This window comes from Cyprinodon tularosa, unplaced genomic scaffold (genome assembly GCF_016077235.1).
Source record: "Cyprinodon tularosa strain WSP-4 unplaced genomic scaffold, ASM1607723v1 ctg56, whole genome shotgun sequence".
NCBI classification, from domain to species: Eukaryota; Metazoa; Chordata; class Actinopteri; order Cyprinodontiformes; family Cyprinodontidae; genus Cyprinodon; species Cyprinodon tularosa.
The window spans coordinates 2,438,369-2,444,607 of record NW_024039296.1 but is presented as its reverse complement, the minus strand read 5'-3'; positions in this window follow the sequence as shown (position 1 = coordinate 2,444,607).

The following is a 6,239-nucleotide window of genomic DNA, read 5'->3' as shown; positions in this document are numbered from 1 at the left end:
TTGGTCATGGAGTCGTTAGGAGGAAGATGAGGGGAAAGATTTAATTCACTGTATAAGCTAGAGATCTTTTGTTTGAAGGTGCCTATGAAGATTAAATGGATTAACAGCGACTGTTTCATCCACATGACCGTCAGTCCAGGGCAGGTCCTCTGTGCTGCATTCCGTTCAATCAGCGAGAAATCATCATCAGTCCCGTCAGCCATTTTTAAGGTTTATTAGTCTATCCACCATTGGAAAAGGAGAACAACAGAATTCACTTTTATTGCACTACAGGAAAATTTTCAAAAATGCCTTTTCTTTCTTTATTTGGGTGTAAATTCTTCTGTCTGTCTGTTTTTAAATCAAGAAATTAATAATCAAGTTCCTTCATTTCTTCTTTTTTAATAACATAGAAAGGACATCCACACAATGATCTAATAGTTAGCTTCACTCATCTTTATTTTTTTATAGATCCATTGAGAGAAGCAAACTATTTTGGGATGTTAATGAACAGGTTGCAACATTTATTTCCTGGTAAAATCCAAATTAGTCAGGATTCATGACAAAAGCTAAACTAGCTGGGATTATTTTGTAAATTTCTCCTCAAGGTATTGTGTTAGACCTGCTTTAATTACCTGAAAGTAGTTTTTTTTTATTTTCTTATGAGCAATTCTTTGTACCCATAATCTATATTTAGGTGCATTATTATGGGACCTACAACTTTTCCTCCATAACTGCTATAGAATTATGGCCTAATCTTTCTACCAATGTTGTTCCAGGTTTGTTGTACCGTTCTGTGTGTTGTAATACCATATTTATTTTGGTCCTACATCATCTATTTAGATGCAGCATTGCTAACTAAAGTCATGCTGGGATTTTAGTTTTAAAGAAGAATCTCTCTTCTTCAGCGTTTCCTAACTTAGCATAAAGTTTTCAGTGTTTTTTTTTTTTTTTTCGTCCATCCTCTCATAATCTGTTTTATTTATGAGTAATCGAAGCGTTTCGAGGCCTAAGACTGACAGGAATTTGTTTGGAAGACTGGCAGCTGTCTTGGCTGTTTTGCACTTGTGAATAATCGTCGTTCCTGGAGAATGACTGGCTTTTATTTGTTTATAAATGGCCTTATAACCCTTTGCAGATGATAGGCGTTCTCCGGCGTCTTTGCAGAAACCTGTCTGCTTTGATTTGATGTTAAGAGAGTAGCAAATTACCAAAGATTTTGCTTGTTTAGATTTGGTCCAGCTGATGCTGATGTTTCTGAACAGCTGCAACTTTCCCTCTGAAGAATATTAGTGCGTCTATAACAATACGTCACAACAAATAATATATGTGTGGGTTTTTAGCAAACAAAGACCCCAGATGAGTGGACTATCAAGCTACGGGGAAAACAATATATGATTCATTATTCCCAACTCAACAACAAATGGATTCCACTGGTCTGTTGCTTTGTTATAGAAAGCGATTAGCTGAAATCTCTAAATGACTTTAGGTTAGAATATTCAATTAGACCACAGCAAGTTTATTTATATAGCTCATTTCAGTAGAAAGACAATTTAATGTGCCAAGCATGGAAAAAAGGACTTTGTAGTGGCATGGAGGAAACAATAAAAAAAACGTTTTAATACGGAAATGTTGGCTAAATAAAAAGTGGGTTTCATACTTGCTTTTAAAGTGTTTTTTTGAAATGCAGTTTAAATCTGACAGAAAAGCCTCATCAGAGGAGATATTCTCATTTATTAAATATGAGCCTATTATAAGTAAATGACTGTTAATCCATAAACTTTCTGCCTGCACTGCAGAGCCCCTCCTGGCAATTCTTTGGTGTTTTTTTTCCCTTCTATCAGTTTGGATAAAACCTTTTACTTTAAACTCCAGTGTAGACTTTTTTCTTTGATATGCTTAGACCTGTATAGAAGACAGTTATTTTACACCCAAATGCATGTAAGAAATGGTTAAATATCAGGATTGCAAAGAATAAATGGGGAATAATTTGGAGGTTCGGTATGACTTGATCCCAGACTGAAGTGTCGACACTCCAACCTGTCCCACTGTCACCTTTCCTCACATTTTTGTCACACTGGTTTCAAAGCTCTTAACATAAGCTGGTATGTTTAAAAGCTGTTAATATATGTATGATATAACACTGTATAATACACGCCTGAGTCTGGAGGGAATGTATGATCTTCTGCTTTATGTCCAGTTTTATCATCTAGATAGCTTGATCTGTTTAAAAGTGTTTATGGGATCATTAACATGCAGGTCTGCTGTTTTTGTTTCAAAAAATGTTCATATTTTTTTTCTTTAAGGATATGATCTTATTATCTGACAAAGATATTGATTATCTGAACAAATGTGTGACTTTGCATGTTGCTGCAGATATATATCAGAATATACCTCCAGGTGTCTTGGGTCTGACAGAGCAGCCATTGTTCCTGTTGAACTGTTAATAATAACCCATTGAATGATGCATTGAACACAATACGAACACTGTAGCTGGTAGCTTTCTGCAAGCAATAGCTCGGGACTCGTGTAGATTCAGGCCATCACACAATGACTTTTTACTCAGTAGCTGAAGAGTCCCTTTGTGTTGTTATTTTACCGTATAACTGCCCCGTTTGTGCTATATTTGTAATAAAGACACCTGGAATCAGCTCAGTGAACAACATCCAGTGACCGCCACTGACATGTGATTGTTTGCTCCTGGCCTAAAAAAAGAGGAGCGCTCGTCACGTGAAAATCCTATTATGACTCATATCCCATCAGCTTAAAACCCATGCAAACGAGGGATAAAGTTATTTGTTCCTGTGTTCTGTCTCTCTCTAATGTCTGCTGACCTGCATTTTAACCTGGATTGTGAACCTATTTTTTCTTTATTTATTTATTAAAAGGAACTAAAGCTGCTTCATGGATGCACAGTTTTATTTCTAACGCGCTTCTGTTGAAACGTAGTACTGGTAAATATTCTTGTTAAGTTATTCATCGGTCAAATCTAAATGTTGATTTGGTGTTGGAATCACAAAGCCTGATCTTTATCCAATTGGAAGATGGTGGGAGAGTTGAAAAAGTGTTTGCAAGCAACACCTACAAACCAGACCAGTAGTTCAGTCGGGAGAAATGGGTAAATATTCCAGCAAACTAACGGGAGAGGCTTGATCTTGAATCTTTAGCTCCAGTTATACAATTTATTTGGCATCAATCTAATAGAAATTATTTTGTCATTTTAATTAACATTGGAAATTATGGTCCTTTTCAATGTCCTAGAAAGAAGAAAGGTTATGTGTATTTACACATGATTAACTGTATGACACTTTCATTCTGAGTTACTTACCTTTTCTCTGAGGGTTTGGACGATAAGTCTTACTTTTAATGACCCTGACTAACAACTATGATAGTTTTCATGGTAGAGGAGTACAAAAGCAACTGACAGAGTCAAAAAGAAAACTTTCAAACCTCTTCAAAAACATCTGAGAACTATTTAAAGATTCCAAGAACATCTAGCTACGAAGTGTGTTTATTGAAATGAGCCGAGGAAAAAAATTGCAGTTTTAAAAAGGATTTGATTTTCTATTTTTCAAAGAATCTTTGATCCCCACAGAGTAACATCAAGTCTTTATAAACACAAAACTTCAAAAAAAAAGATATGTTTTTAAGAGGGTTTATTTCCACACAAGCATCAAACATTGCCGAAGTTTGTGCCCTGACCTTGCAGTCACTGGCTCAGACTGTTTTCATTCACACCTCATAACCCCCCCTCCAACACACAGACACACCAGCAGTGGCTATTCATTGAAGAAGTATCACCATCCTGCATTTTTGCAGAAAAACTCCTGTAGCCACCAGGACTGCATGTTAAGAACTATGTCAGCATAAAAGTCAGTGTTTGGCGACACCTGGTGGCTGAAGAGACTAACAACGCTTAAATACAACAAAATTCAAAAGCTGACAAACAGAAAAAAAATATAGACTACCACAACAGGTTTACAAATCGCACCTTAAATATAACATATAAAACAAACTATCATTAAACAGTTGTGATAAAACATATGGATGTTGTAGTTGGTGCCACGTAAAGCTGTACAATTGTACGAGTAATTAATTACAGTTAATTGTAAATAAAATGTAATTAAAAATAATGTACACTTCTTTGGTCTCTTCCTAAGGCTTTTAACTCTTATTGAACATTGATACACATTTTAAAGATAGTTTCATAAGTTCTAGTTAGGAGAAGACAGTATCATTAATGTAAAATCGTTCCCTTTCCAAAATCCAATAACTTATGTTGGACACTTTAAAAGAAAACACTTGCTCCACACATGGATGAAAAAATAGATCATTTTAACCAGATAGTTCACAGTTTGTGAAGACTTGTTTATTAGGACCTTGATGAAGTGAAAATTGCAAACTGATCCTACTTAGACAGAATTATTCAAGATATATATATATTTTTTTTAAACTACGGGTTTGTGTTTTAAACAGCCTACCAGTCTATTATAAATAAATTTTGATATGTGTTTTATAATTCTCCAAATTTCTGAAGCAGAACTTATATCTGGTTAAATTTCATAAGCGTAGTTTTTCCGTCATCAAGGTCCCAGGGAGAATCAAAATAATCTATTTTTTTCCACAAAAATGATAAAAGTTCCACAAATCCTCAGCTCTGATGTACGGAATCCCAAGGTTTACCATCTCAAAATGCTAGATGTGGTCGGACTAAAACCCTGATCTTAAATATATAGTTTTTTTTGTTTCTATAAAAGTAAATGGAAGCTCATCAGTATCATTCTTGAAAGTAGATCACTCTGTTTTGGTTTTCTTAGGAGTTCAAGTATCCTCTGTTACTGCCTGGTACATTTAAAGTCAATAATTTTTAAAACGTTTGTGTTCCCCTTTGGAATATAAAACACTCCTAATTATACTGTGGTAGATAACTGTAATATAGAATATTACAAAGGGTTTGCATTCAGTTAATGATTTTAAATCAACTTCGGCTCACTGACTTATTTGCTGTTTTTTAATGTCTTTTATTTGTGGGAAACCATTTACAAGTAGCAGTTTATTTAGGAAATGTAACATTAATTTACATCCAGTGAGCTCGGACATCCAGTTTCAAGGGACATTGTGTAACAGTTTCTCTTTTTTAGTGCATGAAATCAACACCTACATATGTGTTACTATTGATGTATTATTACCTCCACTAATTAATTGATAAGTCAAGAATTTCATATTACTTTATACATATCGCCAGTCACCCGTTTGTAATGCGCCATGACATTCTGCCATCTTGAAAGTACATATGCTGGCAAAGGATAGAATAGTACTAATGCATAGAGTAAAAGCTTGTTTCACTTCCTGGCAGTTCAGGGTGATTGAGAGGCGACGATGAGGATCATTTGGAGAAATTAACCCAACAGCTGAAAGTCTGCACTACCGCACCACAGTGTATGTGCCATGAATATGCAGCAGCACCTCAAGAAATGGTTTCACCGTCCCCAAGGAAGAGAAAAAGTAAACTTAGAATATAACTAAACCAGAGATGCCCAAAAAGGAAGCTAAATATCAGACAAGCCTTCTCCAGGTGGAAGGAGCTAAAGATGATTTTAAAAGGAATGCTTAAGTTACCATGTCTCTCCTTGACGTATGAACTGTATTGCCAAAATTAGCATAAAGCTAAAGCTTTCCCATTCGGTTTCTTTAGACCATGGTTCCTTGTTACCATAGAAACCATAACAGTAGTAGTCCTGCAAACATTTACCCATCATCTTGTTACAGAATTTTAGGCTTACGTGGGTTTAGTAGATTTCGATTTCGTAATGCATTACAGTTTGTAACGTTTAAGAAATTACAACCCTTTTCATCTGAGAATAAACTCCATTAAGTATGTAAAGAGAACCTGCTAACATCTCATTGTCGAGGCTTTTTGACACATGCCGGCTACCGCTGATGCAATATGTGTAGAAGGCAGCGACGTGTTGGTCTTTTGAGTGAAATACACCCATTTTAACGCTAGATCGCAGTAATTTTACACAATATCCCTTTAGAGAACGTTGAGCTTGGTACCATTATCATACATCTCCTCTTGCTGCTGGATAAAAATTTGAATAAAATGAACCCAATAACCTACAGCTGATTTTTTTTAAACTAAGTTGAACGGACTGATGTGTGTCAGAAGCTGTTTGTGCATTATAGAGGTGGGTCACTTGGATATTAGTGCAGAAAATACCAAATGATTTATAATAAGACCTGTTAAGAGGTTGATTTCA